We start from the raw sequence: 22,266 nt of genomic DNA, 5'->3' as shown, positions 1-22,266 counted from the left end.
AAAAATTTTGTTTTTTTTTATTGTTTAAAAATCACTAATTTATGAAGCAAGAAAGAATCGTCTCTTTATTGTGCAACATTTTAAAAAAAAGTTTTCTTTTTTGTAGCAATTTTGCAAAAAAATATCTTTTTGGCGTATATTTATTTAGGAAATATAGATATTTTATAGAGCAAATTTTTCTAAGAAAAAATGCTTTTTTATGGAAAATATTTTTCTAGAAAACTTACTGTTTTATGGAACAAGTTTTTTTGGAAAAAAATTCTCTTTATAAGGAAATTTTTTATGAAAAAAATTCTTTAAATTTTGTATAGCTATTTTTTTATAAAAAAATATTTTTATGAATAATGTTAAAAATAATGTAAAACAGATATAGAAGCTCTATATCTGTTTTTAATAACACCCTGTATTCAAAACAAATTTCACTTTAAAATTTGATTTATTTGCAACAGATGCTGTGTTTTGTATGATTTTTTTCTACTTTTATTTAATTGTATTAAATTTATTTGCATTTTTTTTCTTTAGTTGTTGCTGTTTACTTGTCATTTGCTATTTCTTTGCAATTCTACAAGTGTCACTTGCACTTTAGAAAAAATAAATAAATAACAGGAGGTGTGCGTTGTAATTTTTATATTTATTTCGTCGGGTGTTTTGCTTTTAGCCGTGAGTGTTTGACGGAAGTAAGAGGAGGAAGAAATAATTATTAAGCACTTGAAAATTAGTTAAAAAGTTATTAAGAAAATAATTTTCAGAAAATAAATTTCAATAGTCTTTGTACTAGAAGCGTTAAAAAAAATGTTTTTATATATTTTCAGTTTATTGAGATTTTTATTTTTAGTTTAGTTCTGTGATTTATATCTTTAAATATTTGTTGGTTTCATTTTAGTGTTGTTTGGTTTCCATTTATTTCTGTGTTTTCTTTGTTTGACATTTTCACATAATTTGCTAATTAAAAATATATCTGTCACCATGGTGGTGGGGGAAGCAGTGTGTTTAAGATTTTTTTTATTATATACATATATATTTTTTTAACTTTTAAAATACTTTTTTCAAAAAGCATGAAATAAAGCATTTTTTGAGGTTTTTCGTTTGTTTCTGACACAGCTTTTAAGAGATTGTTGGCTCCTTTTCCATTTTGATGTCTTTGTGGGTTTTTCTTTTTTTTTATTAATATTATCACTTTACATAAATATGCGTGTGTGTATGTAAACAATTATTTTACATACAAACTTTTATTATTATTGTTACGGCATATTATTGTCAATAATGTTACTGTTTATATGTAGATGCTGTTGCTGCTCTGTTGTTGACGTTTGTTGCTGTTTGGCATTGAAGTGCGAGCATTATTCGCTATTTTCATCTTCATCATAATCGACAGTTTCGTTGTCAACAATCTTATTTTAAACATTATAATGATCCTCATCATTATGATTATCGCATGTTCAGCGTCATTATGATGTTCTTCATTTTTGAAATTATGATAAAGTTGGCTGGTTTCCAAGGTTGTTGTTTATACATTTTGTTTTTGCTTATTCTCTTCTTATCTTGTGGTCGATTTATTGTTTTTTTAACTCACAACTTGCGTTCATTTCATATATTCCTTTTTCTCTATATACCATAACATATTTTTACTCTTCAGTTTTTATTTTAATAAAATAAATACAATTTAATTCTGTATATATTTTTTTTGTTTTTGTTGTGGTTGATGACTTTTTAATATGTTCCCCGCATTATCTGTAAATGAAAATACAAAAAAAGAGAAATTAAAATTAAAAAATACATATATTTTAAGCAAACTTATTATTTTAAAAACAAATTAAAACGCCTTTTTAAAACGTACATATCTAACTTTGTTTTACATTATAAAATATATATATATTAGTTATAGAGTTTTAGATATTTATTTAAAAATTTTGTGAATATTTCAATATCGTTCGCTTTTATAATTAAGCCGAAATAATAAATTTATATTTAATATTTAATTTTTTTTTTCTCATACAAATTAATATGTTTTTGTTTGTTCTTTTATGATTATTATTCATCTAAAATTTTTTTAAACAAAAATCTAGTGTATCATTTTTGGAACGCGTGTTTTATTTAATTTGTGTTCTTTTGCGAACATTTTCTATATCAAATGAAATTAATTTTTTGATTTACTAGATGCTGTTTCTTGTTTTTATTTCTAAAAATATTATTAAAATGGCTCATAAATTTGTTTTTAGTTTCATTTTAGCAAATTTTTGCTTACCACAGTTATGGAATTTCAATATCAAAAGGGTTAAATTTAAATTGTTTTTGACATAGAAAAAGTGTTTTTTTAAGAATTTCTTTATAGCATCACATGTTTAAGAAATTCTATGGCATAGATATTTACTAAAGAAACTATTTCTGTTTTCATAAAAATAAAATTTAAAAAAAGGTTTATTCTTCAAGCACAAGTTTTTGTGTGTTACTAAATGTTGCTGCCTTTAGGGCAATCGACATTGTTGACAGGTTATAATTTTATAATTTACTGTGTAAAGTGTTTAGTCATAAGTTGTCATAATTTCAAGAATACCTACATATACTTAACATTTTGAATTTATTTTTAAAGCTAAAATTTATAATTAGCAACAAAGAGGAGGGTATATTAAAGTAGTTTAGAGGGAAGTATTAAAAAAAGGGTTAATGTGAAACTATTGGATATTCCCATAATGTTTAGATATTTGTTAAAATTTTTCGTGGTTAATTTGAAGATTTGAAGATGGCCGGACATGTGGATGTGTTTTTTTTAAATAATAAAGAATTTAATTTATTGTTTACCTTAATTCCGGAATATTTTTCCTTATTCTTGACCAAAAAAGTTTTTCATCAAGAAGACTCATAAGGATAGCCCTATTTGGGGGGTAAAGTTGTATGGAGGCTTACCGAAATAATGGACCGATTTCTACCATTTTCAACAGCGTTGGTCCTTGAGTCAAAAGAAGAGTACCTATCAAATTTCATCAAATTATTTTCCGACCATAGAGTGCGCACAAGCTTTACATGGACACATAGACGAGCAGAGACGAACATAGTTAAATCGATTCATAAAGTGATTGGTACACTTTAAGGTGGTGAAGTATCAATATTTTTGGAAGTTAAAAACATCTGCACAAACACATAATGCCCTTCTCACTATAGTGGTGTAGGGTATAAATATATACCTTTACCTTCAAGTGACACACATAGAGTTAATTTTGAAGTGGTGATAAATGTTATTAATTAAGAAGTATTTTGTTTTATTATTTCTGGACACTATAGTACTTCCGTAAAAATTTGAGGTTTATATATTTGCTCAGCTATACTAATTTAAGATTCCCATATGTCCCTATATTTTCATATGAATGTCAAAGTTGTCCAAAATACAAAATGTGAGAGACTAAAAATCAAGGATCCTTGGCCGCTATAAAAGATCGTTGTTACAAAATCATTATAATGCTCATTATAACATCTACGTAAGTAAGAATCGGCATTTAAAAAAAAAAAATTATAAAATTGTTTAATTTTTCTGACTTTGGCCACAATTCACAAAAATCCATTATTTAACATTCATCCTCTAATATATTGTACTGTTTTCTGTCTATTGTGTTTTTTATAGACAATTTTTTTTTTAACAAAATGGTGTTTGTAGATTTTAGTTCTGCTCAATATTAAAGAATAATTTATTATCATTTGGTTATATGTAGCATTTATTCGCACAGTATCATTGTATGTGTTTACAACACACATTTTTGAATTTTAACTCAAAAAGCGGAAAGCAACAAAGGCGTTGTATAATGAAATTGTAAACGCAAAATGTTTGCTGCTAAAAACAAAGACTGTCGTTTACTTTTAATTAAAATCTATTTAAAAATAAATGAAATGTTAAGTTTATATTGTCAATAAATAAATTTGCATACATTTTCGTCCTAATTGGGTACTTTATAATTTTGGTAAATACTTTCGAAATTACTTTTTTTTTTGGTGTTTTGCATTAAGCTTTAACACTGGGTTAAATATTTTATACGCTTGAATTTTTTGCTTTTTTATTCGTTGACCTTTTAATTATAGAATATTCATTCATGCCCCAAAAATAATCTTGTTGTCATATTTGTTGTTCTCATTAAATACTAAGGAACAAATTTAAATTTTACATATTATTAATTTTTCATTATTATTTTTAACATGAAAATGCGTGTATTTTCATTTATAATTTAATTTGTTTAAGTGACATTAACATTGGCCTACACCAATGTTAATGTTATGCATGGGGAAATCACACACAAAGTTTCCACCTTCAAATGTACATGCATACAAACATTAAACAAAAACAACATCCGCTCAAATACAATATAGACCAAAAAAAAAAAGAAAATTTTAAATATTCCCACCAATATCACACCTACACAATTGTGTACTGAGCACATGTACTTTTCATGACAAAATAACAAAAAACCCTCATAGAAAAAGCTACCTACACTCGCCAATGCAAAACTGCTCACTTAATTCTCAGAGAAAGTGTGTATGTATGAATATTTTTTGAATAAAAACGATATCATTAAATATGGAAAACATTAAAAATGCGATGCGTGTGTTAGTTAGTAAGTTGGTTAGTTAGTTAGTTAGTTAGCCAGTTAGTTAGTCAGTTAGTTAATCAGTTAGTTAGTTAATTAATTTTTTCATATTCTGCACCACCCTAATTTTCGGCTTTAGATTTTAAATTTTAGTTGTTGTTTAATTTTTCTCCCGAATACGCTACTTTATTCTCGTTGGTTGACCACAATTGTATGAATTTTTTCGAAAAATAAAATATTTTCAAAAGAAAATTCTGTTAGGAAATTTATGAATATTTAATTAACGAAAGTTAAAACCAAAAGTATAAAATTGCAGTTGCAAAATTCGCTGTGTGTAATAATGAACAGACGACCACATCTGTTCGGTATGTTGTAGCAAATGTCATGCTTGCTAATTGGTTTATGCAAATTTTTAATAAACAATTTTGTTAGAAATAAAGCTTACATGGTTAAAATGAGAACTGTAAAGAAAACAATTTTATTGAGTTGAGTTATGTATATCAAAGTAAATTAATTTTTCTAATTTACAAATCCATTTTTTATATTTTTAAATTAATTTATCACCTATTAGTGACATTAACATCTCTGTTGTACACTTCCACATTTGTTCTTGACCACTTAGTTAATGTTTTTTTATTTTCTTAATTTTTTATTTTTATTGTTGTATAAACATATTAAAAATTTTATAACTTATTTGTACGCCATATATTTGTGTCTGTTCATATTCAAGGATTTTAATTTTACTTTTTGCTGTTGTTGTTTATAATCTTGAAATGATTTTAAATGCTATTGTCAGTGTCGCAATTAGCAAACGCTTTTAAAATTCTACGTGTGTTTTTTCATCATTTATGATAAATAAAAGAAAATATTTATGAATAAACAATAAAATTTTTTTTTTATAATCTATTAATTGGGGTAAAGGAAAAAATTTAAGCTTTTATTTTATGTATTTCTATTATTAATATAACCAGTTTTGCCAATGTTGTATAATTAAAGAAATATATATATTTTTTGGGTCATTTGGAATCAGAAACATTACGCACCAAAACAAAATTAGTGGATCTAAACAAAGCCAAAGCAACTTAGTACTAAAAATGCATGATTCTTACTTTAGCGGTTTGGTCTTAGCGATGATGAATCAGTCATTATACAAATAATTGCAATTTGTTTTGTAATTGTGAGGAATACTTCCCTTATTAAAATTGTATTATTAAAACAAATCAACACAGGAATAAGGAATAATTGTAAATATGCAATACAAAACTGTTTGCAAATAGTGCGTGCACTTTTTTAACAACTGGAAAAAAATAATTCCGTGGTTTTTCTTATTTTTTAATGCTCTCTACAACTATGAAATGCCAATGCTCATATTCATATAAAACAGTTCAGTTCTAGTTCAGTTTTCACTTCTAGTTCAATTTACCCACTTCAGTTAGAAGTAGGAAAGGAATATAAATATTATTAAAACAATTTGGTATAAAAACATCTGTTCAAAAACATCTACAAACAATATTTAATTTAACATTTTAAATAAATTTTAAGTATAAATAAAATAATGTTAGCGAAGAATATAAAAATAAAAACAAGAAAATGAAAAACCACGCAAATTTAAACAAATCATCTAACAAAAAAACCCAAAAAAATAACAAATTTAAAAATGTCAAATACTTAAGAGCACGCGGTAAAACAAACTGACTAAATACAAAACAAATAAGAGTTCTATATTCGGCTGTGCAGAATCTTATATACCCTTCACCATGATGTGTTTAAAGCCTTTTGTACCTTTTGAAGAACGAAAAAGTACCAAAAAGTCCCCATCTATGGGTCCTCACTAAATCTTGGCCATACATACTTAATTACATGTTTCTAGGTTCAATATTGTAGAAATTGCAAAAAGTACCTTTTGAAAAACGAAAAAGTACCAAAAACTCCCCTTGTTTGGGTCCTCACTTAATCCGGGCCATGCATACTTAATTTCATGTTTCTAGGTTCAATATTATAGAAATTTCAAGAAATACCTTTTGAAGAACGAAAAAGTACCAGAAGGTCCCCTTTTATAGGTTCTCACTTAATCCAGGCTCTACATACTTAATTTCATATTTCTAGCCAATAACAAAACATTAGTGCTGCTCTCGCTCTGCTACTCTTGCTCTGCTGCTCTTGCTCTGCTTTGCTTTTATAAACAAATTACAATAACAATATTTACCGTATTGTTATGTATTTTGTTTTTGTTTTTTGCAGTTTCTGTCTGAGCATGAATAAAAAATCTAAATTTTATATGAAATTTTCAGAGGTTGTCTCGGTTTTTTGCTCATATCTCCGTTATTTATGGACCGATTTTGCTGATTTTAAATAGCGTTCTTGCCGGTCGTATGTCTGATAGAATTATGGAAGATTCGGATCTCGCAGATATCTGGGATCCTCTAAAAACTGATTTCAACATCTCCGCTACCTATAAGGATCCAGAATATATATACTTTATAGGGTCGGAAAATTATATTATAGAAATTACAAACGGAATGACAAACTTATATATACCCTTCTCACGAAGGTGAAGGGTATAAAAAATATGGAATAATGATTTAACAGCACAGCCACCCCAAAGCTAAAAAATCTAAAGGCGACACATACAAAACAAATGGATATATACTACATCTCCAAAATACACATTTTATTTAATTTATATGATTATTTCTATAAAAACACATAAAAACCAATAACAAAAGACAAATCATAGTCTATTGAAAAATTTTATAAAATATCCATTTCTTTTAAATTCTATTCTATTATTATGTATACCTAGTTAGGTGTGTATTATTGTACAGTTAAATTGGCCACCAGTTTATTGCTTCCTTTTTATGTTAAATTTTGAATCGTTATTACTATTGTGTTGGTTGCTAACATTGCTACTGCAGTTTGGGTTACTTTTTTAATTTAAATTTATTTGTATTCAATTGTATAAAATGGAAATTAAATAAATTGAGGTATAATTAGTGCTTAGTTTAGTGTAAATAGTTGATTATTTATTTTACCGCTAGGTTTGAAAACTTGAAAATAATGATAAAACCTTTATTAATTACATATGTAGGTATGTATGTATACGGTTTAAAAAAATTTTACTTTTCTGAAACTTTTGCTATGATGATTATCTTATTTTTTTGTTTTTTACTGACGAATTTATTTATGTAAAAAGCTTTAAAAATTTTGCCACAGTAAAGTACTATCTAAAAATAAAAAAAAAAATGAATTCTTTACAGTAAATGACGATCATAATTTAAGAATTTACTTTCACACAAATCTTAGAAAAAATTTAAATATGTATATATGTATTCCATTTTACTTTTCCGATACCATTCTGTCAATTACTAAAATTTTAATAACATTATTTGTTGCATTACAAAAGCAACAACCAAACAAATCCTTTAAATTTAAAATCTCAGTTAAATACCTACATGAAAATATAAAGAAACAAGTAGGAAAGTATAGTCAGGCATGGCCGACCATATAATACCCTACACCATGAGTATATTTTTAAAATTTTTACTTTTTATAAAATTTTTATTTTTTGTAAAGAACCTTTTATGTTGAATATTACCATAATTCCAAAATATTTAAGCCATTTATTGATAAAAAACCAAAATTTCTAAATAAGGCTCTATATAGGTCAAATATAGGCCGATCCTCGGTAAATTTGGGAAAAGGATATATTTCTAAATAACAATTAGTTTTGTTGAGTTTCGTTGCGATACAAATGGTTACAAGTCAATTTTAGACGTTTAAGTCATTTTTTGAAGGGGGGTTTGTATGGGGGCTAGGGTCAAATATAGGCCGATCCTTACGAAAATCTGCAGTATCATTTATACTTATATAAAACTTATTTGTGCCAATTTTTAAAGAGATAGCAGAATATTTGACGTAATTATGGCATAAAAAGTTCAAATCGGGAGGTACGGTTGTATGGGGGGTAGGTGAAATAATGAACCGATTTCAACCATTTTCAATAGGCTTCGTCCTTGTGCCAAAAAACATGCTTGGTCCAAATTTCATCAAATTATCTTGAAAATTGCGGCCTGTACCTTGCGCACAAGGTTTACATGGACAGCCAGCCAGCCAGCCGGACAGACGGACGGACGGACATGTCTTAATCGACTCAAAAAATGATTCTGAATCGATCGGTATACTTTAAGGTGGGTATTGGACCAATATTTTTGTATGTTACAAACATCAGCACAAACGTATAATCCCCACTATAGTGGTGTAGGGTATAAAAATATATTGTAAAAAATATTAAAAGCAAAATAAAATAATCATGATAATCCGTTTAAAATTCCCCAAACACCACAAATACCCCTATAATGCTGTGTTTTACAATACAACATTAATTCCGTTAAGAGTTGCAAAAATAATTGTATATGTCTATTCCCCAGCAGTTTAACATGGAATCAATGTGTCCCTTTAAAATATATTTTTTCGTTCTAGTTCAGTTTTAGTACAGTTCTTGTCGGGAAAAGCCTTTTAGTATTATAATGGAATTCCTTAGAAGTATTATTTCAGGACAGTCACGTTGAATTGCAAGGTTTGTATTTATAAGACCTTCGCTAAAACATACATATAAATTGTTTTGCTTTCTACAAAAAGGGGAAAATTGCTTTCCAAAGGTGTTAAAAAATGAAATTGTAAAAATTGAAAAAATAACAACAACAACGCAATAAATTTTATAAAGTCATTCATATGCTTCACAAGAACAAAATTTTAAATCAAATGGGAATGTCCAATATGACTGGACAAGAATTAAGTTTTTTTTTTCACAAAGTTAGCAGGTGTTTCGAAATGTTTTATTAGAGCGTGATTTTTTGACAAGCTGTTAATCTTTTTGTTTGCATTTGTTTTGAGAGGTCAACTGTAAATAAAAATTTTATTTTGAAAATTTTAGATGCTGAAATTATAGATTTTTCTTTAGTGTTAACAGCAATTGTTGAACTGTTTTGACAAAACATTGCAAATATTTGTAGACGATTAAAAAAAATATTTCTTGACCATAAAATTGGGAGAACATACAGTAAAATTGCGTATTAGTTTACGTTCACACATATAAAATATTTGAAAAAAGACGTGACTCCTAAAAAATTGATTTTGATTTCCTTTAAATATATATTTATTTGCACAAACATAATACATCTTTGACGATATCAGTTTCAAAGATCTATATTATTTGTTTCGACATTATTTTCAATTAAAAAAATCATGCAGAATAAAAAATTAATTTACAAAAATAGTGGTTACGTCTTTTTCGTCAAATATTTAATAGGTCTGAACGTACCTTAACCATATACATGTGTTACATAGTCTTTAAAAATCCTGACATTGGAGGCAACTCGTGCATTTTTTTAACCAGTTTTATAGTCTAGTTAGTAAAAATCAAATACAAGTAATACTTTTGCTTTATTTGCTGGTTTGCTAGTTCAGTTTTTTTATACAAAATCCTGTGAGTATTAGTGATTTGAAAATTATTGGTTATCAGTGTTTAGACATGCTTTACAGGCCAACAGTTAGAAAGCCATGATGGTTGTTGGTAAATATATTATGGATAATATGTATGTAAATATTTACAGTGAAGATTAATTAAGGTAGTCTATTAGTAATTATTATTTATTATTTTATTGAAAAACATATAGATATTTATGCTAGGAGATTTAATCTTCTATTCATGTTTTATTGCAGGTATTTTTAAAAGGAGGACAAAGAGTAGATTTTATAGCATTTTTTAGTGTTCTTAATTAAACTAGCAACTCTCTTAAGTATTAGCACAAACAATATAGAGTAGTTTATTCGATTGATTCGATTGCATGTTAAATACGGATCCGTTATAGGTTAACACAAGTAATATTTGGACTGAAGAATGTTAGCCTTGAGCAGACAGCTTCAGTAACCTAACATATTCCTTATTTCTTTTCCCACTGTAATGTTGGTAAAGAAAAAACATAAACATTATTTTTTTTAAGTAACATCGAACAACTCATGGGAGAATATAAAGTAAATACTTAGAAAAATATTATATTTACGGCAGATTAACTACATACATAGCTTTTTAAATATTTATGTATGTGTTAGAAAATATTTTGCTTGTGGGTTATACATTTGTTAATGTAATTGGCTATTGACAGAAAAAAATAAAGAAATACTTAGAATTAGCACTTTATCATAACATTTATGAAAGTCAGACAGATGTCTAAATACATATGAAACAGGAAACACAATATTTGGCATTTTTAAGTAAAGTAAAGGGAAAAAGGCATACATATGGTACGCTATGTATTTGGCTTTCATTTAATAAAATATTAACAATTTTATGTTTGACTTTTATGGTTAAATGGTTACTTTTTAAAAACACAAATTCGGTAAATTTTTTGTTTAAACTGTCTTTTTTAAAATTTCTCGTAGGAACACCTCTCAATCGATTCGGTAACATGTTGATATTTTTTTTATGGAATAAACATGCAAGATATTTTTTGAATATCGTGATTATCTTGGCCTCGGTATTAATAAAATCAATTATCTTAAAATTTTTTGAAAATGTGTCTCAAAACTTCATATTTTGGACTAATTACGGGATAAAAAATTTTAAATATTTGAATAGTATTTTACGTCTGTTGATGAGGCATATTATTAAAATTTTTTCGAAAAAGGTGACCAAATTGTCATAAATTTTAGTTTATAAAGAAAATTTTTAAAAGATAAATTTACGGACCAGAAATAAAATGTTTAATAAGATCAAAATTACAACATTTTTGTTACAATATTTTTAATAAATTTTTAGGGTATTTACACGGTGTGCTCAAGTCGTATTGTCATAAAATACTAAAGTTTTATGATAGTTTAAAATATTGTTGTTGTGCTTCAAAGAAAAAAAGTTTTAAAATAAAAACACCTTCTATGATATGTTTGTAGTTTTGTCATAACTAAACAGTGTAAATCAAAGTCGAAAGGTGGAATCTATTCATCGAGCCGGTGATAGTATTTAAAGCATATGTAATATTTACATTATAACTTCAAAATTAGTTCAATTTTATTAATATATTTATAAAAGTTATTAATTTTTATAAAATTAAATTAAAAATTAAAAGAAAAAAAATTTTGAGATATTTTTATGCAAAAAATTAATCCACGGGAAACTCTCCTAATGAAAAAAATTTTTGGCTTTTAAATAAAATCATAAATATAAATTTTAATGATTTTTCATAAATTTTATAGAAAATAAAAGTCTTTATACAAGATTGATGGTCAAATTCAACTGAATTAAAAAAATTATTTAAACCTTTTAACTTAAATAGATAGATAAACAATCTCTAATCGTTTACATTTCCCAAGTCTATCATTAACTTACGTTTTTGCTTTTTCCTTCATAGCAATTTTTTTCTAAAGTGAGAGATGGACAAATCGTTTAAATCTCTTTCTATTTCTATTAAGTCCATCGTCTGTTTCTTGTTCACAGTTTGTCAATTGTCAGTGTGTAATTTATTAACTTCTTAACAATATAAATAAACAAAGTCTGTCTAAAATATAATCCTAAATAAATATTATTCCAAAATATCTTACATGCAGTCAATCCAAAATATACACATACTTATTTTCACATACATACATATGTAAGACTTCAATCTAATATCAAATCAAAATCCCTTTTAAAACCCCAAAGAAAACATTTTGATTATTTTTTGCTTCTTATTTTGTGTTTTTCTTTTTTTGTTTAATTCATCACTGTATCAACATTTTTGGTCATCATTATCACTAAATACATCCATTAATCATTTGCAAATGTCAATAACAAGAACTTGTAGTTAAATATTTTTCGTACGCTTTGATTTTGCTGGTATTTCCTGTTATGAGATTAAAAAAGATTTTTCTTTTTTTCGACGTTCTTTTTTTTTAGATATAGTTGTATGTAGGTTAGAAGTTGAAGTTTATATTGATTAGTTAAGGGTGTAAAATAACTAGTTTGTAATATAATGGTTTAGAGTAATATATGGAATGTTTTAAACGAACCCTTTATAGCTGGATAGCATTTTATTAAAAAATTCCTTTAAAGAAAATTTAAACTGTTTTATTTTTTTAATATTCTAAACTGCTTTAAGAACTTAAATGTATATTTTAAATTTATAAATATAATTTTATATAAACTTCTTTAAATTATCTACGATTATATTTGTTCACAAAGAAAATCTTTCATTACAAACTATGTCTTCCCTTTATTAACATAGTACACTCTCAAGAATCTTCTACGCAATAGCCTAAGGAAACTGTCCTTTCCATTAGAATGACTTAATATATTAATTTTCTTGGTCATTTTGAAGACCAATTAGCTTTAACTCATTTTCATTATCATATTACGAGTGGAATAGTAGAACATTAATAACATTAATAATAACAAGCAACATCATAGTCATCGTCAGTTAAAGTAATAATAATAACAACAACAGCATTAGCAGTAGCTATAATAATCACTGAAAAGCACAGCTATAAACATCAATACCAAAGTTTAAGCATCATGTCTATTATAGCAATAGCTGCTGCTTGTTGTATTTAAGTAAAAAAGAAAAAGACTAGAAAATACAATAGAGACCTACAGAATAGTTTTTATAGTTTGAGTTTTTTTTTGTATAGTTGAAACATTTTTAGATCTCATGTTGTTGCTTGTATCTGTAGAAATAATAGCTGCTGCCACCGTTCTGCATCATTTATCATTTGATGAGCTTTGACAGCACAAAGAACATTATTCAAACATTATACAAATAAAATAGATTGCCTACTCATACTCGATACACATACAAAATTTTTGAAGACAATCCTTTATACTACTTGTACTATATATAGTCTATTAAGTACCCGACAGATCTGGGGTAGCCTTAAGGAATAAGTAATTTTACTAATTATATTAACATAGCATTTGCTACAGAATTATCTATGGTTTTAGTTATTCTAATGGTTCACACGATGAACTGCGCTAAACATTTTTACATACTGCGCATTGTTTCGGGGTGATGCCCTTGTATCTTTCCGTATAAGCTATTCTTGTTAAAATTGTATTCCATTTTTTTATGAAATATAAAAAAGTACAAATTACAAATAATAATCATACTAAACATCGATTCAACAACAGATTTTGAAAAAAAGTATTGAACATAAAAATCCATTAAATCCTTGCAGTACTGTTGGGTATTATTTATATTTGTTTGTGTGGCTGTGTGTTTGTCTATTTATTGCTTTTGTTCAAATTTCCCTGCAACAAAGTTTGCTTCATAAAATTAATTTAACATTTTAGCTTTTGAATTTTTAATGGCAAAATGCTTATTAAGCAAAAATATCATAGGATATTTTTATTCAGTTGTTGGTGCTTTAATTTTTTCATTTCGTTTTATGACTGTTTACAAATATTTATATGCGAGTTAAGTATATCGATGAAAGGAATAAGTACACATCGAGAAAGAAAACTTTAAATGAAAAATTTATATAATTATTTCTTATATTAAAGAATATTTTCGAAAAAATTTCTTTTTCGATAAATATTCTTTTTATAGAGAATTTTTAATAAACTTTTTTCTCTTTATAGAAAATTATTATTTTTCTCTTTATATAATTATTATTTTTTTATAGAAAATTTTCCATAAAATATACCCTTTTCAAAAAAGTTGTGATAAAATGTTCTCTTTAGATTTTCGAAAAAATAAAAATTTTGTAAAATTTCCGCTTTTTATTATACAGAAAATTTTAGTTTTTTAATATAAAATTTTCTACTAATAATAATTTTTATGGAAAATTCTGTAATATCTAATTTTTATCATAAACCTTAATTTTATAGAATTTTTTTTTAAATTTTATTTAAATAGAAAAATATTATTCCTTAAGTGTACTTAATTCTCTTCTGAATATTTATAATAAAAAGATTTCACTTAAACACTTCTATAATTAACGATTTCAACATTTCTTAGTACATATTGTTAAATGTACTTGTTACTGCATCAAATCAATATTTAATTTTGTATTTAGTTGGTAAAACTAATTTACTTAAGACTCTTTCAACAAAGAGACATTCAGAAAAAATTTAACAATAGAAATTCGTTGATGATTTTCATGATATTTTTTAAGAGCAGCCAATGTTTGGCTTGGTTTTAATATTGTCTATTTTCTGCCAAATGCTATGTCAGGGTCGCTATTTGTATATCTAACTGTTCTGTATTGTAACTTAATGCTAAAATACACATATTTATATGAATTTTATTTATTCATATACTCAGTGTCAGTAACAATAAAATAAAATTTGATGCTTGACATTCAAATACTTACATCCCCACATTAATTTCAAACTGTATCGAATCTAAGGTCTAAACAAATATTTCAATAATCGAAGCTGAGCGAAAAAAGAATGAAAATAAAATAAAATAAAAAACTGTAACGAACAATAACAGCATCAACAACAATAAAATCTAAATGTAGGTTGTGTCTGGTCATTTATTAAAATGATTCCCAATTCAGTCATTTCTAATTTATATTGTAAGCGTGATTTCGTTTTTATTTTTACTTTCTATTCTTTCCTGCAGTCAGCCTTCTTATTTACATTTTATTTTGTGTAATAAAAAAACAAGAACATAAAGTGAAAAAAAGGAAAAATAAACATTTCAATGAATTTTATTTTTTTCCATTATTGTTTGTCTGAAATAAGATTAAAGTTTTTATTGTACAAGACACTTAGGGCGTATGAGTATTATTTTCTTTATTATTTGAATTGAATATTTCTAATACGTAATGATGTCTGTCATTTGTTGAATAATGCTGAGTGCAGATATTAAAACTTATTTAAAATAATTTCGAAATTTTATTATTGTTATAATTGAGGGATTAAAAATTGAATAAATTTCCATAAATTTTAATTGTACTAAATAAATATTTAATTTTCTGTTTTAAGGCAATATTTTGAAAAAATTTTTGATTTGTTTGGAAAAACTCTTTCTTTAAATTTTATCTTTATAAAATATTTTCCTTTCATTTTTTAACATATTCTTTTTATGATAAATTTTACTCAAACACTTTATTGATAAACTTTCTTTTCCAAGACAATTTATATTTTTTTTGTAGAAAATGTTTGATTATTTTTATAGATAGTTTAGGTTAAGTTTTCTTTTGAGAAAAAAAAAATATTCCACACATCTCGTATAAAACTTGTTTTTATAAAATACACTTGAATTTTCATGCAAATAAATTTTCCTTTTAAAAATTGTTTTCTTTTTCAATTATCTGAAAAAGTTTAATTATTGTTAATTTTAAATAAAATTCTTCATTTGAACATTTCAAACAAACAGCCTCAATTGCTTCATCTTTTAACATACATTCAGTTTATTTCTAATGCATTTCTTATATTTTATATGAAAACTTCTTTAATATCTCTATGTAAGAATATAGATAGTGTTTTGCATCTTTGTTCAAGTTTTGTCTGACTTGCTGTGTTGTTTGAATTGTTACAAATTGTATCTGTCAGATATAGTAATTGGTATGTAAGTTTATATGAATTGGAAAATAAAAAATGTTTTTTCTGTTTTATTGTGAGCAAACATACATTTGTAGCTTTTGGCAAAATTTCATGCGTTAAGTGTTATAGCAACACCTGCACAAACATTTTCATGCTAACATATAAATATGTTGTATATTCACATGTAAAGTTGTTAAGTCGTTTCTATACAGTGACAGTACTAGTTGTAATTATCCTTAATTTTTTTATTTTTTCTATGCCCTAAACAATATGTCAACAAGTTCTAGTTAACAATTATAACAAATAAATTGTAATAGTAATTCTTTTCTAAAAATAACATTTAACGATATATAGGTCATCATCTTCTTTGGTACCTCCCTAACAATTACCTATGCATAAGAAATAAACTATCAGAAAATATACACAATACCTACAGACATTTATTCATTTGTAACTTGTTTGTGTGTCAAAGATATTCATTCGAAGAAAATAAAGTTTCAATTAAAAACAAAATACAAAATGCTGTCAATGACAGGCTGCAATCGTAACAAACATGCAACTTTATTGTTTTACATACTGCAAATACATGACACAAATACAAAACATTTTACAAGAAATACATAAATTTTAAAATCAGCAATACAATGATCAATTAAAAATCCCCATTGACTTTTCTGGCAAAATTAGTTAAATTTTCTATGTAAATGGTTTCATTTTGGTATTGATAGTATTCAATGTTATAGGATTTTTGATTAAAAGGAATTCAGAAAGGAGAGAAGAAAATAATTTTTTTGTAATAATGGCATCAGATGGTAGAATAAAATCATTTAAGCTACAATAGGATTTGTCGGTAATTTTTATATCACTTTCAAACTTAAATGTGTATATGAGGGTTATGACTTCTAAAATGCTTTAATTTTTATTTATTTTTATTGGAGTTTTTTTGAATACTTGTAGTAATTACTTTACAATAATTCATTGTATGTAAGGATTGTACATTGTACGTATTTTTGTCTCCATTGACAATTCTTAATAGATTATTTGTCTGAATTATACATTTATTTTTTCTCTATTGGCATTTCTTAATAGATTCTTTGTAATTTTTTTAATATTTCTGTATACATATAAAATATTCAAAAGTTTTTCTCTCTATATGGTATTTCCTATAAAAATTTGCCCTACAAAGTTCTCTTAAAAAATTTAATAAAATTTCTATTTTATAAAAAATTTTCAAAAAAAATTTCAACAAAAAATTTTATATAAAATATTATTTTTATAGAAAAAATTTAAATTTTTTTTTGTAGAAAATGTGTGAAAAAATGTTTATAGAAAATGATCGATAAAATTTATGGAACATTGTTAATGAAAATTTCATATTTACAAAAATTTTCAAGAAAAATGTTCCCTTTATAGACTTTTTTTTTAAACTTGTATCTATCGATAATCATTTGCCTTTATAGAAATTTTTCTAAAATATTTCCCTATCGGCATTGGTCAATACTTGCTCCTATCCCTTCTTTCAGAAAATGAACTTATCATTTATTACTGGTGTAGGGTATCATATGATCGGCCAAACTTAATTGTTCGACAAAATACTTTCTTTATGAAAAAATTTCAATAAAATTTTCTTTTAAGAGAATACTTTAATATTAATAAAATGTTTCCCATTTAAGAATATTTTCAAAAAACTTTTAATACAATTTTCACTTAATATAATAGTTTTACACAAATTTTATTTAATTATATTCATTATAGTAACTTTTCAGAAGATGTTTCTCTTTATAGAAGATGTTCAATGAAATATTCTTTGTATTAAATACTTTTTAAATATTTTATTATATTAGAATTTTTTTTAAGTAAAATTTTGGATTAACTAAAATACATAAATTTTTTTGAAATTTTTCTTACATAAAATTTTCAGAAATTTTTTTCTGATTTTTTTTTCCTGAAATCGGGAAAATTTCCCGAGATCCAGAAACAATTTTCCCTATACAAACAATGTTTCTTTTCTTTATAAACAAAAACAATAATTTACATAAAAAATCATAATAGGTTTACAAAAATCTATCAAATTAAGAATACTCATCCCTTTTTGCTATCATGCCTTTTATCGCATGGCCCAAAATTAAAGGGTATAAGTTAAAAATAAATAATAATACTATTAAAACTAAAGAAAAAACAAAAATAATAATGCTATTAAACAAGTTAATAGTGTGTACAATATTGAATTGATAAGCGATAATATAGATTTCTTTCGTTGTTTGTGCATAATAGATAGATTACATACATTTGATATATTAGTTATGGTATTTTTATTTTTTTTAAAGAATTAGAGCACAACAAAGAAACTATTCAAGTGTAAGAAGAGTAGACAAAATACATACAAACAAACATGTATAGACATGACAAGATAAAATAATAGAACAACAACGAACATTAGAATGAAAAAAGACAACACATAACACAATCAAACTAACAAAAATAGAAAAAAAATATCTTTCCTACATACATATGTATGTATCATGTATGTTTAGAAAAAAATATACATATGTATATATAGAGTGGGAGGCCAGAAAATTGCCACAATATTGATTAATTGCTTATAACTTGACAAAAAAAAACTATTAAAAGGATTTATGTATTTCATTGTAAAGAAATTAAAATTATCTTTGTAAATTTCTTTTCAGCGTGATTAAAAGATTTAAATTAAATGTAGTTTATTTTTAAAATATAAATGCAACATTTTACCTTTCTTTTTGACACAATATTTTCTTCCGGCTTTAAGTCATAAAACTATGTTAAAACATTTTTCCACAATTTTATATCTTTTGATGGGGTTTTTTCTCCTTATATTTAGTATAACTTTTGTTTGCAGCATTTCCTTTTTGTAACATTTAAAATAAAAATATTTCATACTTGACAACTTGTTCACATGTGTAAAAATTGTTGTTGTACTTTTAGTTACACCCTACCACCATACTGTAGCACATAAGGTAATATTAGTATATTCTGATGTTTGAAGTCAGAACCAGATCATACTTTCAAATGGATAACTCTATAGTAATTTTGTTTAAATAATTTTGAAACTCGTGGATGATTTAATGTCCCTCAAAACTGCACAAAATATATATATCTAGTCGAACTTGACCGACAATAGTTTTTTTTATTTTTCTTCCTGGCAAAAAAAATACAGAGAAATGAAAGGCTGAACAAAATAGTCAATTTAGAGGAAGAAAACTATGTACATATGTATGTATGTCGAAAAAGTAGTTTAAAGCTGACTTAAAAAAAAACAAAAAAACTTATACACACGAGTGAAATGTATTTGAAAAGCGCGTGCTTATGCACGTAACATACGAATGTGTAAACAACTGACAGATGCAAAATGCTTTAACAATTCTATGAGTTTTTAAATTGTTCTTTACTCATGCATATTTACAAAAAAAAAAAAAAAAAAAAAACAGAAAGAAAAAAGAAAGATCCTTGATAAATTCCTATTATGTGTGTTTTGTGCCTAGAAATATGATTTTCAAATAGCTGTCAGTTTATTTTTTTATTTTGAAAATTTGACAGATGAATTTTTAGGCTTAAGCTATTAGATTTTTTCTTTTTTTAAAATGACATTTAAAAAGTTTACGCAATGTTAAGCTTTTAATTTTTTTGGGTAAACATGTCATAATGACAGCTGTCAACATTCTGGAAATATTCAGTTTAATCAAGATTAAAGACTATTTTAATATTAAAGTATTGCATATTAGTTTTGTCCCAATATTTGGTTAGATTGATTAGCAAATATTGGGCCTATGTGAATTTGTATGTTCTTGGTCCAAAACAAGCGATTGTGTCAAATTTCTTTTAATAAATTATAAAATTAGTCGCTTAGCCTAAACAATAACGTGCTCAGCAATATTGACCCCAGGACAACAATGTTGAGAAATTGTATTTTAGAATGAACAAAACATTAATTTTCGGTTACAATAACAAAACCTAATAATCTCTATACAATTTAATTTACAGTGGGCTCAATTTACTTTACAGCGTCCCAAGGAACAGCCTTTTTGAAAATCTCATGTAGGAATACCGCTCATTCGATACGTATTAATGTACTGAACACAAGAAAAAATAAATAAATTATTGTTTGGCATTTTCTTCAGTTTTATAGAAGCGATTAAAATTTCTGACCTAAGTGTAATTTATGGAAAAATACTTACAACGTTTTAACATATAATTTCATATGCTTCTTATATTGCACTTAAATTTGGTTTACAAAACAGAAATTCTCTTTTCCCGCGATAAGCTCAAAGTTAGAGACTTTTTGAGACTTATTTCGGAAATATTGCAGACAATTTTTGGTTACATATTGTACAAATATCGAGATTTTCAACAGCTGAAAGGGAACTTACGCTCTTTTCAAAAAAAAAAAAAAAAATATATATATATATTTTTAAATTTTTCTCACATTTAGTACATAAATAAAAAAGTAATGTCCATGGGATACCACAAAATAATGCAAGACCATTCACACAATATTTGAAATGCAGTCATTGTAAAAAAAGGAACTAAATAAAAAACAAGAGGAATAATTACAAGAGTTTAGTTATCATTGACAGCTTTTTATTCTATTGTAATTGCAATTACTCATATTATCTAGTTCCTATTTCTTAATTTTCTTTTTCTCTAATAAGATGTAAGATGTATCTGTGTTGTTTACAGCAGTATCATTTCCTCTGAACAACTCTCGGTTGATAATTGATATTAAAGCGCATCAGTGCTAGTGAATGAGTATAAAAAACAAAGCATTATTAAGTAATTATTATTTAGTTGAGAAAAAAAGTAATATAATATTGTTTTATAACTGATGAAGAAGCTTTTGTGGTATTAATTTAGAAACTAACAACTGAGTTAAATATGTAATAAAACATTTTATATTCAATAAATATTGTTGATGCAATTTAAATAATAAAAAATTTTGTTGTAAAAAGAAATTATTTATTTTGATTTTGAATTTTTATGATGGATCCATAATTGTATTGGTTATATTTTGCCCACTTCTATAAATAAGATCATGTTGTTTTAGGACTTGATTCCTTCATACTATTAGAATGCTGCAAAATGCTAAAAGCTATTTAAGAGCGAAAAGATTTACTTTTATAAAAGTTTATTCCATCAGGATTCTATATTTATGACCAGACGAAAAAGTACGAGAAATTCTCATTTTATAAATTTTAATTTAATTGGTATACATCGTGTTAAATTTTGAGTTTTTATAGTTTTAATAGCAAAAACTAACATAAAATTCACTCATATAGTTTATCATTCCATCATGTGTCTGATTATATGGTTAAAAAAGTACCAAAAATCCTTTCCTTTTCATTCACTCACAAAGTAAAAATGTACCTTTTATAGATTGAAAAGCTATCAAAAATTTTCGCTATTATATATTCTTATGTAATCCGTTCTCTATAAATTAAATTTTATGTTTCAATATTCAATATTATAGAAATTTAAAATAATCACTTTTTGAAAAACGAAAAGTACCAAAAAGTCTCAAAAGTTTTAAGTAGATTTCGGATAAAGTGGGAAAATTAAAGCTTAATTAAGTATACAATATTTTTTCTGTGTTATTATACTTTAAAATAAGAAATTACAAAATAAGTTTAACAAATGCCATAATCTTAATTTGTATATTTTGCCCTTATCTGCCTGTGAAGTGGTCTTAAGTAGTTGAGCTTTTTTTTCAAAAATATTTTACTGCTAGAAGTGGAGCCAAATGGCAATAAACAGTAATTAAATGCCATTTTATTTTATTATTATTTGCATTTCGGTACATAAATAAAATACACATTCATACACTTACCTAAAAGATAACAAATGTGTTAGAAATGCGTGTATAATAGACCTGTCCAAGTATTTCTTTTTTTTTAGTTTGAACATATACAGGATTAAATCGGAACACAAAAAATGATAAAGAGAATCAAATTTCCATTGCATATAGTTATTGTTCTATTAGTTTTTCTTAGATTAAAAGTATTGTTTTTGTTTAAAATATTTCTACGAATTCGCTATATAACTGAGTAAAACTATAATTTTTAGAAAATTAAAGCAAATTTTACCTTTTTAAGAAAATTTAATTCTTTACGGGCAGGTCTACTGAACATACTATATATATTATTT

The 22,266-nt window shown here is 25.4% G+C and overlaps 1 long non-coding RNA gene across 3 annotated transcripts in view; it reads right to left on the bottom strand.

Annotated features, from left to right (window-relative positions):
- LOC111676080 overlaps positions 1-22,266 on the bottom strand; it is a 100,829-nt gene that overhangs the window by 1,226 nt on the left and 77,337 nt on the right. For 2 of the 3 annotated variants that reach the window (XR_006940754.1, XR_006940752.1), the window contains exon 5: positions 537-1,731. This is a non-coding gene — a long non-coding RNA (uncharacterized LOC111676080). Of the gene's footprint in view, positions 1-478; positions 1,732-22,266 lie in introns of all 3 variants that reach the window. The other variant, XR_006940753.1, reaches the window with a different exon arrangement.

The sequence above is a fragment of the Lucilia cuprina genome, chromosome 4 (assembly GCF_022045245.1).
Source record: "Lucilia cuprina isolate Lc7/37 chromosome 4, ASM2204524v1, whole genome shotgun sequence".
Lineage (NCBI taxonomy): Eukaryota > Metazoa > Arthropoda > Insecta > Diptera > Calliphoridae > Lucilia > Lucilia cuprina.
This window is presented reverse-complemented; position numbering and strand designations above follow the sequence as displayed.